Genomic DNA, 21,142 nt, shown 5'->3' on the forward strand with positions numbered 1-21,142 from the left:
AGTGAACTGTGTTTTGCATGTATATCTGATAAGGCATAATAGATCATTTTGAATGTTAATATTATTATCATGAAACAAAAATTATTTAAATGTTTTTAAAATTTTGTTGCAATGTAATAAATTAACACTGCAGACAGGAACTTGGATCTTGATTTCTAAGAACTTTTTGTCTTGTCCCAAGAGGCATAATGTGCTGTGCATTAGAGGCTGCACTGTACTCTGATTTTTGGGCCTAAATTCCAGCTCTGAATTTATTAACTAGGAAATCTAGGTAAGTTATTTAACTCCATTGTGCCTTACCTTCCATATCTGAAAAATGGGGATAATAATAGCACCTACTAACAGGTGAATTATTTGGCCTCATGAAGCTGCCATTGTTCCACCCTAAGCACTCACTGAATCTTTCTGTTCTTTGTCATAAGATCTTTGAGGATATGGCAATCTCACTAACCCAGATATAAATGTAGTTTATAAATAAAGAAGAATTAACATGTCTAGAAATGACCTCTACAATGTGAAATAGGAACAGGTGATGGGGGATAAAAGTGTTCAGACTCCTGTGTTTCAGAGATATCCTGCACATTTCTCCCAGACCATGAAGGAATGAAGGTCTTTTATAAGGATTTTGATGACAGACCCTTCCTCTGTGTTTTCCTGCTCCTTCACTTGCACTTATCAGAATCACATCTTAAATAAACAAACTACCTGGAAATAGTGCTTGTCCTTGTAAGATTTTGCTTTCACACAAGACAACCTTACATGAGTCATTCCCCAGATTTGCTGAATTAGGAGGCTTTTTCTTCAGAATGAGGACTGCAGTGGGAGTTTATGTGAGAGAACTGCAGACCACTTAAATTTGAATAGACATCTTATTTCTTAAATGTACTCATCTCCTTCCATGCCTAGAAACTTTCAACAACAGGCACTATTTCACCACAGGCCTGGGTCTTTCAGCAAGCTTCTTGGCTTGCTGTCTTCATTCCAAAACTCTTCTTTTACTACCCACCTTCAGTCCCCTAATTCATTTTAACTTCATAAACTGAGCAGTTTTACCCATTACCTCTTTCCTGGTTCATAAGAGTGTTTGTCTATGAAATGTTTCCTAACCCAAGTGTTTCCTAATCAAAGTAATCTCTATTATAACAATAGAGAAAAATCTCTGGGGCAAGAAGATGAAATAACAATGCTTCCCTCTGCAATATAAGACTTTCTTAATAGAGAAATTCTATTAGAATGTCTAGTGAAAGGGACTCAATTTTCTTTACAAGAGACAATGCCAAGAGATACCAAACAACGAGGGTTCATCGTATTGGAATAGATATTTTGCAATTCTTTCTTCAGTGTTTAAATTACTCCTATTTCCCCCAAGGAATAGGTAATAGAATCTTTAGTGTCTGGCATGTCTTGCCTCTACCAATCCACTGTTCTTACTTGAAAACAAATTTGTTACATTTGCATAGTGGTCCCTGAGCCTCTGGAGAGGCAATGAGAAAGACCTTAACCCATTTCTTTTTGAGAATCAATGCTTATTGAACTTCTCTGATTGACTCAAACATTTCTAAGTATATTTTGCTGCCCTGGAAAGATTACTAAGTCTTTAGAGAAGAAATAATCACAAGGAAGCTGACATCTAGAGTGCTTATCTGGGCTCAAAACCCAGAGTATGATGGCCCATATTGGGAATGATGCAGAAGGCCCTGACACCTTAGGGTTTATGCTTATAGAAGAGTCACTAAACTTTTGATTATAAACATATATTGATTTTAATTTTGCCTGTGTAGCATTCATTGGAATTGTTTGAGTTGGGAATTGGGCTAGATATAGCACCACTGCCATTGTGGTTTCAAATCTAACAGGAATTTTAAAGCAACATAGAAGGAATGATCTTAGTTTTCCTTTTATCTCCTTGCTCTCTCTCACTCTCCAGGCATTTGGAAGCACAGTTAAACAAGATAAGCAGTGACTGTTGTTTAGTTGCTCAGTCATGTCCCACTCTTTCCAGACCCCATGTCCTGTAGCCCACCGGGCTCCTTTGTCAATGGGATTTTCCAGGCAAGAATACTGGAGTGGGTAGCCATTTCCTTCCTCCAGGTGAGAAGTAACTTGTAGTTCCTACTACACATACATTAATCTAAGTGATTAATATAAAAAGAAAACAGAAAGTGATTTTGTACCCCAAGCTAGTGGAGAATTCTCTGCCAAGAGGAATATCTGTACTTTAATATTTTCATTCTATTGTCCACAATGTTGAGATGACATTCAATCAGTTCAGTCAGTTCAGTCACTCAGTCGTGTCCGACTCTTTGCAACCCCATGAATCGCAGCATGCCAGGCCTCCCTGTCCATCACCAACTCCCGGAGTTCACTCAGTCAATACATACCAAATAATGAAGGCATAAATAGAGCACAGGGCCTTCCCTGGTGGCTCAGTGGTAAAGAATTGACCTGCCAAAGTAGGAGATGCAGGTTCAATTCCTGGGTCGGTATTCTTGCCTGGGAAATCCCATGAATAGAAGAACCTGGTGAGCTACAGTGCATAGGATCGCAAAAGAGCTGGACACAGTTTAGTGATTAAACAACAAAAATAGAGCTAGAGATAGGTCAGTTATTCTAGCTTGTGCAAAGTTTATTCATAAAAGTAGTAAGAAGCAGATGAATTAGCAAGAAAGAATGCAATTTTGAGAAAAGTAGAAAGGAAACCAATGTGGTAAAAATCACAAAATCAAGTGAAACGAGCATGTAAAATTGAGTGATGTTGTCATATGCTGAAAAGATATAAAAAAGATGAGCCACCGTAAGTCTAGACATCAGATTTGTATATCAAAATACTTTCATGCAGTGGCAAAAGCTACTGACTAGAGGGTGATTCTCAGGGTGACCCCTTGACCTTTGACCTTCTATTGTCTCGGTTTCCTCATTTGTACTCATTTAGTAGGCTTGATATACAGGGATAATGTAAATGAGATAATCTGTATATTTAGCATAGAGCCTGGAATGTAGCAAGTGCTGTCAACAAGTCTGTTAAAATATGTAATGAGCTTTAGCTGAAGAGTATTTTTTGAAGATGAATCTGTATGACAGCCATTAGATACTGTACATGGAACGTTATGGAAGAGTATGGAAATGAAATACACCTCTAGATGCCTACTGGAGTCAAAGACAACACACACTACTGGTTAACTTTGGGTGTCTACTCAAACCATCCATGAACTCACCACCACAAATAACTTCACTGACTGCATAATCAAACACCAAGCCAACGACAATTAAAGATATCCACTAGATGTCCAGGGCCAAGATTAAAATTGTCAGTCCAGTGGAAGATTCTTTTGGTAGGCAAAGATACTATCACTGGTTCTGCTGCCAGTATTAATCTGACTCAGTATCTAATTAATGCCAGGTTTTCCTCAAAGAATGGCATGGGGCACAATTAAAACATTGACTTTAATGTGCATTATTAGGTTCACCCATGACACTTTTCTGCTGTTGGATTGCCCAGGATTTAATTGTGTAATTTCTGGTCAGTGATTCCAGGTTTTAAATAATTTGTAAGTTTTCAGCTTTTATATAATTGTATCATCCATTGCTATTGCTGTTGTTGTTGCTGTTGCTAAGTCACTTTAGTCATGTCCGACTCTGTGTGACCCCATAGACGGCAGCCCACCAGGCTTCCCCATCCCTGGGATTCTCCAGGCAAGAACACTGGAGTGAGTTGCCATTTCTTTCTCCAATGCATGAAAGTGAAAAGTGAAACGGAAGTTGCTCAGTCATGTCCGACTCTTAGCGACCCCATGGACTGCAGCCTACCAGGCTCCTCTGTCCATGGAATTTTCCAGGCAAGAGTACTGGAGTGGGGTGCCATCACCTTCTCCAATGACTGAGTCTACCTATTTGTAAAAATGTGACTAATGAAAACAGTGCAATCACTAGGTTATCACACTGTGCGAGTTCAGTTGTCAAGAGGGAGCAACTCAAAGGACATCATACAATCTATAAACCAGCTGGAAGGAGCCATCCATTAAGAATTTAAAAATCATAATCCCTGTTCAGGTGTTAATGCTGGGATCCGTAATTTGTTTCATAAGCTTTTTTCTGTTTTTAGTCTTGTTTTGGAGTTTTGGGTTTATGAACTTTCTGTTTGTAGATAAGAAATTTAGGAGGAAATAGTAATAAATTTCAGTTAAGTTCTGTAATGTGAAAAATTTTAAAATTTAAATGGATTTGTTAAATTTAAAAATTTTCAAAAGAATTTTTGAAAATAAAATTCTTTGTCCTTGTGTTTTTTTAACTTAATGGTTAAAATAAAACTGAAAGACCATGATGGAAAGGAAGAACTACACAGCATAGAAAGGAGAAGCAATCGTTTTCATTGATGAAGAGGAGGAAAGACAAAATATTTCACTAGCATCATTTCTTATGACATAGCAGTTGACATCACAATTAATAATGTAGTAAAAATCTTGATTTGAAATACAAAATAATTGGAGATGGTTGAAAATATCCTTATAAAAGCATTGCTGCTTCCACTGCTGCTGTCACTTCAGTCGTGTCCGACTCTGTGAGACCCCATAGACGGCAGCCCACCAGGCTCCCCTGTCCCTGGGATTCTCCAGGCAAGAACACTGGAGTGGGTTGTCATTTCCTTCTCCAATGCATGAAAGTGAAAAGTGAAAGGTGAAAGTGAAGTCGCTCAGTCGTATCTGACTCTTCGTGACCCCATGGACTGCAGCCTATCAGGCTCCTTCGTCCATGGGATTTTCCAGGCAAGGGTACTGGAGTGGGTTGCCATTGCCTTCTCCAATAAAAGTATTAGAATGTTTCAAAGGATGTTCCGTCTATTTGAGTTCACAATGAGATCACATATCTTTGAGAAAGATGGCAATGATGAGTACCATGGACAGTGTCTCCCCCCAGTTTTAGGAATTTCTGTCCCTCCTTCATTTTTTTTTTTTTTTCTTGCCGTAGTTACACACCACTTACACTAGTGTTTACTTAATATTTTCCTTTAAGCGTATGTATACCTGTGGCGGATTCGTTTTGATATTTGGCAAAACTAATACAGTGTTTCAGGTTTAAAAAAAAAAAAAAAAGATTACCAAATATAAAAAAAAAAAAGAAAAAGAAAAAATCCAACCAGTCCATTCTAAAGGAGATCAGCCCTGGGTGTTTTTTGGAAGGACTGATGCTAAAGCTGAAACTCCAATACTTTGGCCACCTCATGTGAATAGTTGACTCATTGTAAAGGACTCTGATGCTGGGAGGGATTAGGGGCAGGAGGAGAAGGGGACGACAGAGGATGAGATGGCTGGATGGCATCACTGACTCAGTGGATGTGAGTCTGAGTGAGCTCTGGGAGTTGGTGCTGGACAGGGAGGCCTAGCGTGCTGCAATTCATTGGGTCACAAAGAGTCGGACACAACTGAGTGACTGAACTGAACTGAACTGAAATATTTATATTACCTATATATTGACTTTATTCCTAAGCAACAATATCTAAGATTTTTAACACACTGCTTCTCTTTTATATAATGCATGTTAAAGTCAATGTTAACTATTTTAATTTTTAAATAATAAAATCTGTTCATGCAGTCCCCAAAGTCATCTTCTCAATGATCAATCATAAGCTTGCTATACTTTGGGAAACATTGTAATAAGCAATAGAAGAAGGAGTCCAAAATAATAAGGTGAAGTTAAAAGTTATCTTGATTTATTTATGCCTAAATTTGTAGAATTCCAGGCTATCTGGGTAACAAATTATTTTCTGACTTGGGAAAACTTTTCTCACTTTTAAAAATATATCAGGATCAGGCATGTGGTGCTTCACCAAGCCTATATAGTAAAATCCAGAGGTTGCTTAAAATGTGACTCCAGTAGTCTGCAAATCTAAACAAACATCTAAACATACATTTTTAAACCACTCCTTCCAAATTATTTCCTTACATTTTGGATTTTTCAAGTATCAGTATTTCTTACTCAAAACTTCAGACTTAGCTATCAGTTTTAGAGAGAAGCAAGTGAAAGTTTGCTTATTCAGATCACTTCCTTAATTTTATATCTCAGGTTCTTTTACATAGGTAATATTTCAGTGCCACATACTATAGAATGTCTGTGAAACTTTCTGAGAATTTGCTACGGAAAGTGCTCAAATGTATGAGGATTTAATAATATTTTCTTGACAAAATAATGTTTTCATGTCACATAAAATGAAACTGTCAGCATTTTCCTTTGTAGGTTTCTCTCAAGCTTCAGAGCAGGTCCTTGACAGTTCTAGTATTGCCTTTAAATATCTTATTGAAATGTAGATTAACACTGTAACATCTTATAATGGTTGGAAAAACTTTTCCTTTTAAGACTTGTGGATAAGTGAGTATAATAAATACTAACATTAGCTGCAGTATTGTAGCATTTTTCTCCAAATGTTGTTCTTCCCCAGGACCTAATATTTAGATTCATTTTAAGACACAGAAGATTACTTACGATTGTGATTCAGACTTTGCAAATAAAAGTCTATGTAGACAGATATGTCACTACTCAATCATTATCAAGGTGAAGTTAGGGATAAAAACAGTTGTTCTTTCAAACATCTAGGTTCAAAAGGATGTAAAATTGAGAAAAATAGTATACCCTGTATAATTTTAGCACAGTTCCTTATATTAGCAAGGGCTTCCCTTGTGGTTCAGCTGGTTTAGAATCTGCCTCCAATGCAAGAGACGTAGGTTTGATTCCTGGGTTGGGAAGATCCCCTGGAGAAGGGAAAGGCTATCCACTCCAGTATTCTGGCCTGGAGAATTCCATGGACTATATAGTCCATGGGGTTGCAAAGAGTCGGACACGACTGAGTGACTTTCACTTTTTATATTAGCGATACTCAATAAATATTTGTTCATAAATTTAAAAGTATAATCATGCCTATGGTAACATCAGTAAAAATAAAAGTCATAGACCTCATAGAATTTCAGCATTTTCCCTGGAACCTACAGCCCTTATTGTTACCTGTGCAGCCCAGGTGGGTCAGGCAGGATGGAGCGATTGTCTTCTACTCCAAACTTCCTGGCAGCACCTGGCTTCAGGATTCTACTTCCTTTCACTCCTGAAGTCAGAATGTTGACTAAAGGAATAACGACTAGTATAAAGGCTAGTAATCTCACTACTTCCATTATCAGTCAGGGTATAATGATCACATTTAATATTAACTAAAGAGCTGGCAAAATAGATCTTCTAAATAAATAATTCTTTTTTTTTTTTTAAAGCTTGCTTTTAGTTTAATACCTCTGGCACTGTTAAATGAACTGTATAATATTTCTTAATAATCAGCAAGTTGGGATTGCTTACATAAATGGAATAAATATTTGTGTAATTATGGAATATTTATTTACATCCAGAACTGTGTTACAAAAGATATAAGACATCACCTTGCTTTTGTGGAAAATACAATCACATAGAAAAAATTAGAAGAATAGGCATCAATTCAACTAGGGGACTATAGAATAAGCCAAATTATCTAACCCTTAAATATAAAGTAGAATAAATGGGAACAGCAAGAGAAGATATCAGTGATGGCTGCCTTTACAAGGATTTAGGAATTAAATCATTCAGAGTCAGGATTTGGGATCAAAGTATTTCTGGATATCTTGGTGATATCAGTTTAAGTTAAAAAGTCACTTATTGGGGACTCTAATAGAGAAACACTGGGTTTTATAAATTGACTATTTAAAATATATCACAGCAGCTTTATATGTACTTTGAGGTTTGCAAATTCTAACTTAGCTAAAAGTAATTTATTAACCAAATATTTGATTACAAGCTAGGATGGATGTTAATATATATATATATATACACATATATATATGTGTGTGTGTAATATATATACAGACACAAGGGAGGGCAGCCTGTGAATGGAAATCCTGGAGAGTATTAATGCTAGTATCCTTTTCAAAATTGTATGCAGAAAAGAAAGCTTCTGAAATACATTGCTTTTTCCACAATTATATTAATTAAATTAGGGATTCTATTTATATCTCATTTTTAAGTGGAAGAATAAAATATATAGCCATTATATATCTCTATCTATGCTTATACAAATGTATCTGTACAAACATATATATGTACATGTGGGTTTCCCTGGTAGCTCAGTGGTAAAGAACCCATCTGCCAATGTAGGAGATGAGGGTTCAATCTCTGGGTCAGAAAGATTCCCTGGAGAAGGAAATGGCAACTCACTCCAGTATTCTTGCTTGTAAAATCCCATGGACAGAGGAGCTTGGTGGGATATCACTTAAGAGACTAAAAATAACAAATATGTACATGTATGTACATATTCCTTAATTATCACATAAGTTTATTGAAATAATCTCATCAAAAATACTTAGAAATCATGACTTATTCATATCCCCAAATGATATAGCAGTTAACTAACTTATTATTATTATTTATCCATCAAAATAGATTTTGAAATATGAGCATTCTTTGGAAAAAGTGGTATTGGAGAATGTGTTACAGAAATGGAATTACTTCAGTATAGGCAGATGCATGTCATGCATGTAAATATCTAAATACATGTAAGAAAAATTTGGGATTTTACATGACATGAAAATAAGATATTAAAAGAAAATTTATCAGAAATGAAATTAAAAAAAAAGATCAGAGCCAGGTATATAGAACCTCTAGGGATTCCAATCTAAAGAAAAAACAATTTAACATTAAAATACTCAATGAAATGACCTCATTCCTGTGGCACTTCTTAAATATACAAAAATATTGAATGTTTAAATTGTAGAAAAGAATTTGTTCTTCTATAGTGCCATAAAATGAGAACACATTAAAGCACTTCCATGGGAAATATTTCCTCTTCTCGAATGCAAGATTAGATGTGAACTGGTTTACCATAAAGTCATTCATGTTTGAGCTTTAAAAGGGAGAAATACTTGGTCTAATCAAGGTTAAACTTGATATCTAAAAAAAAAAAAAAAATTAGAAAAAAATGATGTAGGCAGCTTTGAGCAAAGGAAAACATTTCTTGAATACGTTTTGAGTTCTCAGTTAATAGGTAGTAAGTGAATTAAATGGATAAGGATCAATTTTGATAATTATTCTCTTTATAATCCAGATCACTTGAAGACTGGTTATTTCAAAAATCCTTGAAAAAAATATAGAACATTAGAATCACCTCAAAAGCTTTTAAAAATACAAATCTATCTTCTGAAATCCATTAATTCATCCAACATTTATTGAGCACTTATGTTTTAGTCACGCTGATAGGAGATTGAGAGATGAAAATAGATGATGCCTGCCTTTTCAGAGGAGAAGGCAATGGCACCCCACTCCAGTGCTCTTGCCTGGAAAATCCCATGGATGGAGGAGCCTGGTGGGCTATAGTCCATGGGGTTGCTAAGAGTTGGACACAACTGAGCGACTTGACTTTCACTTTTCACTTTCATGCATTGGAGGAGGAAATGGAAACCCACTCCAGTGTTCTTGCCTTGAGAATCCCAGGGACGGGGGAGCCTGGTGGGCTCTCGTCTATGGGGTTGCACAGAGTCGGACACGACTGAAGTGACTTAGAAAGTAGCAGCCCTTTCAGAACTCAGTCTAGAAGTGAACAGTGGAAAAGGAAATCAACCTTTATAATAACTATTTTGTAATTTTAAAACAAGGAATCTGGGAGTATAAAAAAATACAGATATTTTAAGAATAAAATGACACGTTTGTACAAAGTCCAAGCTGTGTAGTAAATGAATTGAGGATAGATGTGATGAGACAGAAAGCAGGCAAACCAGTGTGCAGACCTTGTCAACAGTTCAGTTAAGAAACAACGGAAGCTGGTAGAAAAACAGGGTGCAGACTATTTTGTTTGTTTTGTCCATGCCCTACGGCCCCCCCTCAAATGCTGATTATCATAAATGACATCAAGGGGTTCTTTTGTCTTCTAAATTCCACTTTGGTTTAGCTAGTGGAAGATACTACCCTGAGACTAGAGAATGACAGCAAGCATGAGGCTGATGTTTTTTTCCCGTTCCTTCTTCTCTTGACTCCTGTTCTTCTAGCAAAGACCACAGCTTATCTCAGATTGCACCCACCGCAGGGCTGGCCTCTCTAGTTTCCAGTAACTGTTTCTTCCCCTTGTCCCTCCAGTCTACATTGTCAAAAGCTTCCGGTTGCTTCCAGCCATGGGGGTCTTAAAGTATTTCTGGTTGATTTCCTCAAGGCTTATCATACCTTTTAAATATATTTTCATTAAATAATTTTTGTATTACCCACTTAGTGTGAGTCATGCTTTCCTGGCAGGACCCTGAATGATACATGGGGCAATTGTGGAGAAGAGATGTAAACATATTTATGTACGTTTGGGGTGTAAAGATGACAGGACTTAGCAATGGTTTAAAACTGGGGAATGAGGAAAAGAGAAATATTAAGGGTGACATCCAGGTTTCCCAGCTTGGCCAGTAGGTGGAGGAAAGCACACTTTTAAGAGATGAGCACACTACTGGAGAATCTAGGTGGGATGGGAGCAGGTCAAGCCTTCTGTCTGGGCTGTACTGAGTAGAGCTGTCAAGCAGACCATTTGAAATTTATCGAAAGTTAGAAGACTACAATGTCAATCCCCAGTTTGTTGAGGTAAGGGCATCAGTGTTATTTTAGTAGGGAGCAGAAACACACAGCAAGGTCCAAGTCCTTAGGTAGGCTGTAAGTCCACTAAGGAAGAAGATGTAAAAGAAGTAATAAACTCTAATACCGAATTAACACTACACACAAAAAGTACCAGAAGATACAAGAGAAGATAATGAGAAGAAAATCTGTTTTAGAGGTGGAAAGAAATGACAGGTCAAATTATGTTCCAATAGAGACAAGTTGAGTAGGTGAAAAAAAACAGGAAGAATATTCTAGATAGTTGAAGCAATATTTGTTTTAAATCCCTGTGGAAAAAAAGGAAATTAGTTCAACTGAGAAACTGAAGTGCCCTGTGTGGCTGGAGATTCGTGAGTAAAGGAGGAAGTAGCATAAGATTAGGTTGCTGAGGTTGCAGGAGACCAGATTTTTAGGTCATGTTAAAGATGGGTCTGGTAAGTTCTGAACTGTTCTACTATTTGCTACCTAGAGATAAAGCAGTTTAACATTAATGTAAATCTTAAAATGACCTGAGCTCTTATGAAAGTGCCTCTGTTAGGTCTTACCTCATACATATCAGATAAAATTGGGGTATTCAATATTGTTCAAATAAATGTAAAATTGGGCCAATTGACTCATCTATTTTCTAGTAAAGGACTATTAGGTAAGGACATTGATGGAAAAGAGTATACTTGGTAAATCACACAGGAAACAAATGCATACAAGTCCAATATTTATGTATGTCCTTATGCTCTGAATTGAACTTCATAAATTAGAATTCATGTGTTTTCCCTTTATGTACTTTTGCTCTTATGTTAATTATTACATGTTCTAAAGAATCTTAATATATAGAAATCTTGGGAAATAAAACCCTGAATATTACTTAAGGCTTATTTTGGAAATTTTCACTAAGACTTTAACAATAAATTTAATTATCCTAGTCTATTTGCAAAGTCAGGTGTTTTTACTAGTGTAGTGAGAAATGTTCATGTCTGAAGCCCGGGTTGCCTGTGGTCACTTACTCTGGTACACAGACATACCAAGAAAAACTTACAGCTCCATTCAAAGATCATACATTTATTCTTTAAATGAAGCAAAAAATATCAGAAAGAAAAAAACAAATATATTAATGCATATATGTAGAATTTAGAAAAATGGCACAGATGAACCTATTCACAAAGCAGAAATAGAGAAACAGATGTAAAGAACAAACATATGAACACCAAGAGGGGAAAGAGAGCACAGATGACTTGAGAGATAGGGATTGACATATGTACACTGCTGCTGCTGCTAAGTCGCTTCAGTCGTGTCTGACTCTGTGCAACCCCATAGACGGCAGCCCACCAGGCTCCCCCGTCCCTGGGATTCTCCAGGCAAGAACACGGGAGTGTGTTGCCATTTCCTTCTCCAATGAATGACAGTGAAAAGTGAAAGTGAAGTTGCTCAGTCATGTCCGACTCTTAGCGGCCCCATGGACTGCAGCCCACCAGGCTCCTCCGTCCATGGGATTTTCCAGGCAAGAGAACTGGAGTGGGTTGCCACTACTACTAAGTATAAAATAGATAGCGAATGAGAACCCACTGTATGGCACAGGGAACTCAGTGCTCTGTGGTGGCCTAAATGGGAAGGAAATGCAAAAAAGAGGGGATATATGTATACATATAGCTTATTCAGTTTGCTGTACAACAGAAAATAACACATCATTGTAAAGCAGCTATACTCCAATAAAAATGAAAACAAATTTAGTAATATTTTCAAAAGTTGTTGTTCAGTCAATAAGTGATGTCCAATTATTTGCAACCCCATGGACTGCAGCACCCCAGGCTCCTGTCCTCCACTATCTCCTGGAGTTCGCTCAAATTAATGTCCATAGAATCAGTGATGCTGTCTAACCATCTGATCCTTTCCCTCCTCCTTTTCCTTTGCTTTCAATCTTTCCCAGCATCAGGGTATTTTCCAATGAGTCGGCTCTTTGCATCAAGTGGCCAAAGTATTAGAGCTTCAGCTTCAGCAAGGGTCCTTGCGATGAATATTCAGGGTCAATTTACATTAGAATTGCCTGATTTGATCCTCTTGCAGTACAAGGGACTCTCAAGAGTCTTTTACAGCACTACAATTTGAAAGCATCAATTCTTCGGTGCTCAGCTTTCTTTATGGTTCAACTCTCACATCCATACACGACTACTGGAAAAACCATAGCTTTGATTTCTGTTGGCAAAGTGATGTCTCTGGTTTTTAATACGCTGTCTAGTTTTGTCACAGCTTTCCTTGCAAAAATGGCTGTAGTCATTGTCACAGTGGTTTTGGAACCCAAGAAAATAAAATCTGTCACTGCTTTCACTTTTTCCCTTCTACTTGCCATGAAGTGATGGGACAGGATGTTATGATCTTAGTTTTTTAATACTGAGTTTCAAACTCACTCTTTTACTCTCCTTTTTCACCTTCATCAAGAGGATTTTTAGTTCCTCTTTGCTTTTAGCCATTAGGTTGGTATCATCTGCATATCTGAGGTTTCTGATATTTCTCCCAGCAATCCAGATTTCAGCTTGTGATTCATCTAGCCTGGCATCTTGCTTGATGTACTCTGCACAGAAGTTAACTAAATAGTGACAATATACAGCCTTGTGGTACTCCTTTCCCAATTTTGAACCAGTCAGTTGTCCCATGTAAGATTCTAACTGTTGCTTCTTGACCCATATACTTCTCAGGAAACAGGTAGGGTGCCCTGGTATGCCTATCTCTTTAAGTATTTTCCACAGCTTGTTGTGATCCATACAGTCAAAAGCTTGGGCGTAGTCAATAAAGCAGAAATAGATGTTTTTCTGGAACTCCCTTATATCTTCATGATCCAATAAATGTTGGCAACTTGATCTCTGGTTCCCCTGCCTCTTTGAAACCCAGCTTATACATTTAGAAGTTCTCAGTTCATATACTTGGAGAAGGCAATGGCAACCCACTCCAGTACTCTTGCCTGGAAAATCCCATGGACGGAGGAGCCTGGTAGGCTTCAGTCCATGGGGTCGCTAAGAGTTGGACACGACTGGACAACTTCACTTTCATTTTCATGCATTGGAGGAGGAAATGGCAACCCACTGCAGTGTTCTTGCCTGGAGAATCCCATGGACGGGGGAGCCAGATGGGCTGCCGTCTATGGGGTCGCAGAGTCAGACACGACTGAAGTGACAGCAGAAGCAGCAGCATGGGTTCATATACTGCTAGAGCCTAGCTGAAGGGTTTTGAGCATAATCTTGCTAGTTTGTGATCCATAAAGGAGATTTTCCAAAGTAGCTAATTTCTATATAGTGTTGCTATATCCCAAGGCACTGTTATAAATTCTTCACATATATTAAGTCTTTTAATCCTTATAACAATTCTATGAGGCAGATTCTCTTATTATCACTATTTCAGAGCTGAGAAAAGTGAATTACAGGTGGTTACTTGTCTGAAGATGTACAGCAAAAAGTTGTTGACTGGAAGTTAAATGAATCAGTCTTGCTTTAGAATCTGCAGTCTCAGCTCTTATGGGTTGGTGTTTTTCTTTAATGAAAGAAAATACATTGAAAGACATGTAAGCTATCGTATTATGCAGTAGATCTTGAGTCAAATGCTTATCCACAATCTTTTCTTCTGTGACAACATCAGAGATTTAAAAACTTATGCATGTTATAGACATTCATGAACCTGGGCAGTATTTCATATAACTGGAAATATGTCACGACTCAGGTAAATTGATACTCTATCATTTTTTCTTTTCAATTAAGCATGTAAGGTAGAAAATTGAGTCAATATGTTGAAGCAATTGTTGCTTTGATCTAAACGTTTTTAATGAAGTCAAATGTGGATTTAACTATCTTTTAAATGATAACAGGGAGAGCTAGAAAAGTAAAAAAGAAAAGTGATCTATCTATATCTCTTCCACATATATTTCTTCAAATATTGGAATTAAATAAAAACTGAGTTTAATGAACATCTATGAATATTTGGCTACTTTAATTTTGAAAAATAAAATTTCAATAATCCTCTAGAGTTGTTTCTCAATTTTAAAATGCCTATGAATATTAGAAGGCACATAAACTTAATTTTGTAAAATTTTCACCCTAACTGTCAAGATGATTTGTTTAGAGAAGCATCCGAGGGTCTCTAGGCCACCTACCATTTTAATAACTCTGATTGTTCTGTATATCAAGTCACTTTGTCCAGTTTGGACAATTTTATTTTATATAACTATAAATTTTCCTCTCTGTCTTTATTATAAATTTATCTCAGTAAAAAGATGATCATCACGGTTTTAGGAATGAAAAAAGGCTCAACAAAGCATAGACTTCCAAAATGTAGCTACATACTTCTAGGTATACACTTTTATGTTTGATTCAAAATATCATTTTCATCCTTTATATTTTCCATTTTATGTTTCTGCTATAAATATAAATATTATATCCACTGAGAAATATATCTCGACTATTGCTAAGCCATTTCTTTGAAGGTTGTTGTCATTTGGAATTTCTTTGCTGTGAGATATTTTGATGTTCAGGATTTAATTCTAGGATAAATTGTCAAATATGAGGTTGCTAGCTACATAAATACTAACCCTCTACCCCCAATTCAATTTCAAAGAGCAATTCAGGTGAGAGTAAATAAATAAATAAAAGGTTTGGTTAATGTTGGACATTTGCTTGGTAGCATGTCATTCAAAGCGCCTTCCATTTAGAAACAAAATTTGCCTTGACATATGAATGATGTATAATGCAGTATAATTACTTACGGGGTCCTTGAAAAGAGAAGCCCCCTTTTTTCCAAGTGATTTAACTTTGAAAAGGAATCACTTCACATGCCTAACAAATACTATTAAACAGCATTTTATGAGGCTTTTTTCCTGCATATTTCTACACATGGACAGACTATTGTGTGTTCTAAAACCTGTATTTACATGACACACTTTTATGGTCCAATGGGCAAACACTACTTAGTCCTAAAATAACATCACAGTAATGACTACAGTCAAGACAGCAAGAACACTCCACCATTATTATCCATATCAGACTGCACCAGATGGGGTATCTGTGGTAGAGTGCTGACAGTGGCGAGCACTGAACAACTGTTTCTGGCATTTCTGTGTTCTCTTAGGCACAGCAGTACCACATTCAAAATGGGGAGTGTATAAGCACTTTCATTTTGAGGAAATCTATTGTATTATATATATTTTTCTTCCTCTGGATCCAGTAGAGAAAGAGATGACACAGAGAATTAAAGATGAATTACATTAAGTGGAATTTAGCCAGATTTCACTGGGTCGAAACAAGTTTTCTCAGCTTCAGCAGTATTGATCTCTTTTTGTGTTGGGACGTTCTTTGTTGCAGGGACTGCCCCGTCCACTGTAGGCTGTTTAGCAGTACTGTTGGGCTCTACTGACCAGAAGCCAGTACCAATCCCCAGAGACTTGTGACAATCAAAAATGTTTCCCCACTTGAGAGATGCTGACCTAAAGGAATGAGCTCTTGAACATACACAAACTCTTTAACCAACTAAATTATATTCCGTGGCTTTGTCAATATCAGATTTTTATTAGTTTTCAGAGACAAAGTATAATTTTTTTTCTCAAAGTATGCTTCATTTATGTTTTTTCATCTGTTTGTTTTACCTTGTAATCATGGCTATGGTAGGCAAGTATATGTGTGTGCAATATGATTTAACATATTTTATATGGGCAGAGTGTAAAGGGCTTCCTTTGTGGCTCAGCTGGTAAAGAATCCACCAGCAATGCAGGAGACCTGGGTTTGATCCCTGGGTTGGGAAGATCCCCTGGAGAAGGGAAAGGCTACCCACTCCAGTATTCTGGCCAGGAGAATTCCATGGACTGCATAGTCCATGGGGTTGCAAAGAGTTGGACATGACTGAGCAACTTTCACTTTCCCTCACATACTGACAGAGAAAATAAAGTGGGAAATATGGAGTCGAATAATACAAGGAGTCTTCTTTTAGAGGAAAGCCTCAAGTGTCTATTAGGGAGGGAAAATTGGCTCCCACGGGACCCTATTGGGCCACATACTTCTGGAAGCCTTCAGCTCTGGGCTAATTTCTGCCCATTGTTAAAAAAAAAAAAAAATTAAACTGGGGAAACTTCATGACAAAAGGTGCTCCCTCCTAGAATCAGTAGGGTTTTCAGTTACTTTTTTCATCTCCTTATGCTTTTGGAATAAAGAGGCTGCTTCCAAGAAATCAGGTAGATGAAAGAGAAAGGGGCAAGATTATTTACCACATCACTAATTATAAACATGATTCAAATAATAATAATAAACAGTAAAAAGTCAGACTCCCTGCATCTGTATTATTGTGCGTGTCCACCAGTGGGGCTAATTATTATGCTAGGACTGTCAGTTCTGTCATTACATGTAGTCAGGGATTCATTGTTTTAGTTAATCAAAAATTCTGCTTTGCAGGGAGTAACCATATATACATGAATTATCAATTTTCAAATTGCTACAGTATAATAAAAGTCTATTTATTATGACATTTTCTTCTCATATTACTTCTTTCTATGATAATTTAAAAGGGATTTCAGGACATTTTGTTTGCTTTAGGGTTATCACTATAAAGCTAAGTTATCACTGTAGCTTTGAAAAAGTACCTTCTGATAAGGCTTTCTGGCTGATATAATGCCAGGAAAAATATCTTTTAACGTTCAGTACTGACATTGGAATATTGATCAGCACTAAATGAATACAATAGCTAAAATAATTCTATATTATACATATCATTGTATTCTGTAAAATGCACAGTGTCTAATTTTAGAACATTCAATAAATATTGAAAAAGTTCAACTTTCACTCACCTATACGTTCCCAGTAAGTTACTACTACGTATTTAATTTGCTAAATATTATTTAGTATATAGTAAATAGAGAAAAGGAATGTGACTATTTGTATTTCAGGAAGTAAATGTTTAACACTAATTATTATTTTTATATTACCCTAATTTTCAGCATGTATGCAATGTCTCCTTAAACAAAATTGTTTAATGTGCCAAGTACCTACCTATCATTTTATAGTTCTCAAGACCAGTAATCCAAAATAATTTGACCTATTTATTTAGGACTATCAAGTCTTCTCTAATACTATACATGTAAAAAACACCAACCAAAGTTCTGGTAGTCTAGGAAAGAGAAAAAGATTTGTTTGAATGAACAAGCACCTTAATCATCTAAATAAATATATATTTTAAAGAGATTGAAATAATGAATAGGCTTGATCAATTCTTAATTTACTTTAATTTTCAATGCCTTTTTCTTTTTAATTCTCAAAACATTTTCTTATGCATAGAGAACAAAAGAAGAATCACCCTGCAGTTAATTTTTATAATTTCATCAGCTGGTAGCAGAGGACCAGTTGCTTTGTGGATAAAGCATTGGCTTTATATTCTAAAGGACAACTTCAAATCCTGTTAAGGTTATATTTTTATTAAAATTTCCATTAATTTTTCCATCAATGTGATTATAGATTAATATTAATTAATTCTTACCATTTTTTGAAGAAATAAATGGAGCCATATCTGATTCAAAGTTAAACAAGACACTATTCAGGCTTTCTTGGTAACCCTTTCCTGGGTTCAGAATTGGTTGGGGAGAAAGGGAATAAAATATCTTTAATGGCATTTTATTGAACTTAGCAATTTAAATGGCCTACCCTGATTCTTGAAGATATCAAATTACCATACGGATGATGTCTTTCTCATCAAATCTGCTCTTACTGTTTACCGAGGAAATGACAAAGGTAATTTTTAATGTTGGACGTGGTACTTATGTGTATGAGTTGCTGATATTAATGAGAGTTCTGGGATGAGGTTCTCTCTGTGCTAGAAACTTCTACATCAACAAATAGATTAATATTATATAGAAACTGGCAACAGAAATCACTGGCATTGCTTTTGTGTAGTTTTACTTTATTATTATAACAAATGAAAAATATATCCTAGGAAAGAGTATAATCTTTATGCCCCTTGGGGAATACTGGGATTTAGAATGGGCCACCAGGTAGCCTGTTTGTATAAATACATTCAAAATTCCTTTGCGAGATGGGAAGAGGACTTTAAAACTGATGTGAACAGCTCTGGGCGCTTGGAAAGAGATGTGGCACAAGGGTTACTATAGCTTCTGGGACGGAATGTTACTCAAAGTGAAATGCAAAGTTACCCTAACACTTGAAATTTTAGTGATTAATATGAACATCCCATTCTCTGAAGTATGTCAGGATGGAAGAATGTTCACACTCACCTCAGCTTGGTCATTTGACAGCGATGGGAAGTTTGTAGTATCTTAGGATTTAGAGGGAGGGTACGTAACTTAAGTTTTGCAGCCCAGCACTGTGATATCAAAGGAAAAGTCTAGAGACTAATATTTCTCTATATATTGCTTTCCTGATTTTTGTTACCTATAACATCAAGAGAGATTTTTAATTTCTTTAGGAAAAAAAAGAATGTTGGAGAAAAACATGAAAATAAACCCTAAATATGATAGATAAGAAAAGGCTGAAGCCCCCAAACACAAGCATGCATGTGGTAAATATTTTATATTATATATTAAGAGGTTTTTACAGAATTAGACTATTAGCTATTAGACTATGTTTTACCAATAATATTAAGAACTGACATTAATTAGCCATTTTCCTTGTGCCAGCACTGTCAAGAGTTTAGTCTCATGGAACTCTCACAGCTGCCATAACAGGAAGGCATAATTATTTTTCCCATTATAAAGATAAGTAAACTGAGGTTTAGGGAAATTAATCACAAAGACTAAATGTCCAGCAAACAACAGAATCAGGCAGTGACAATCTCAAAGTGTTCTATGTAGAAATACTTAAAAGTAAGAAGTGTGTTGCAAAGAGCATTGACAGCAGGGTTTCCAGAGAGGACAAAAAAAAAAAAAAAAAAAATGAGGACATATTAATTGTCCAAGTCATAAATTGAGAGAAGAGGTGCAGATTAGCCTCTTGAAACAGCCTGCAGCCAAGATTATAACATTACGAATAAAATGTTCTAGCAACCCATAGATTGACATCCCTAAGCAAAAGAGTGGAGAAAAAGATCATCATGCCCACATCGCCTCAGAAAACACATGCACTCCATATGGGGTTGGGTGATCCCGAGCAAGGTTCAGCACTTTTTCTTTAAGATTAGGTTTCATTTTGCTAACAGTGTGTTGGCTGAGTGCCCACTAGCAAGCAATTAAGACTTTGTGCTTGCCTGCATTTTAGTAGCTCTCCTCCTGAAACATGCAGCCACATGGGAGCAGAAGCTCTGCCAGCATGGGTCACGGTCTGGGAGCAGCATCAGGAGAGTGTCTCTCCTTGAAGGACTCAGTCTTCTGGGAAGCTGAGGAGAGGATCGATGATTGATTGGCCATGCCTGTGAGAGAAAATCCAGAAGGGAATCGTCAAGAAATGGGAACTACAGGACGATATTAAAAGTGAAGTTATGAGAAGAAAGCAACATGCTACCAAGTAATCTAAGGAAAAAGGAGATAAATCCATGTCTGAAAATTAAGAAGCAATTGGGTTGAACAAAAAGGAGCAAAAACTGGATGGCTGGTCAGAGTTTCTTAATCTTTGAACTTGGGTGATACCCTCATTAATTTGTTTTTATAAGAAACAAACAAGTGCTGAGAACCTCAGATGTGCCAGGATTGAGGCTGGGGACACAAAGATGAGTGAGACATCTTCATGTGAGGGGGAGGGGAGAAGTTGAGCCACTGGACTTGTTTCAGACTGAATAGCTGATGTACCATTCATACTGATTTATGGAAATGGCAACTGTGCAAACAAAACAATTTCCTTTCCCCCGTCTCACTTGGCTTTGTGTCTGGAAAGAAAGCATCTTGACTCAGGTTGGCTGAAGGTGTACCTGAAAGAATTAGAAAGTTTTATTCAGAGATGAACTAGCCTCCTTGCAAAGGGCAAGCTTTTCACATTTGAAAATAAAATAGGCCAAATAAGTGGTTTCAGATCTGATTGATTACTCAATGCCTCCTGGGCGTGATTTTACAGTACAGAACAGAACTCCTGCTCCTGGAAATTCTGGTTCAATAGGTCTAACCAGATGTATTCTCGCGATGTAAACGCTGCCCTGAACAATTGTGAAAATAACTAAAATCACAAAAATAATATTTTTCTCTTCACAGTAGACTTTGTTAGATTAAAATTAAAGGAAGAACTACTGTGTTGCTGGCAACATCTACATATAATTTATAAAAATCCAAATGTACAGAAAAATATCCTTCAAATTATTAATATGGCCCCTGAAACAAGCAATTCCACTGGTGTATATAAAAGCAAACTTATACACATTATTTTCAGGGATGAATCTATTGCATTAACTGAAGCACAAATATATACAATTAGTAATTTATACTTTCTAGCTACTAGGAAAGTTGAGCATAAACTAGGTTTACATGGAGAACTATTCTCATCATTAACTAGGTGTTTTGTCTTTATGGGCTTATAGATGACATGCAAAAATTACAATTTTATGAAAACCATGGTCTGAATCA

Source organism: Bubalus kerabau, chromosome 3 (assembly GCF_029407905.1).
Source record: "Bubalus kerabau isolate K-KA32 ecotype Philippines breed swamp buffalo chromosome 3, PCC_UOA_SB_1v2, whole genome shotgun sequence".
Classification (NCBI taxonomy): domain Eukaryota; kingdom Metazoa; phylum Chordata; class Mammalia; order Artiodactyla; family Bovidae; genus Bubalus; species Bubalus kerabau.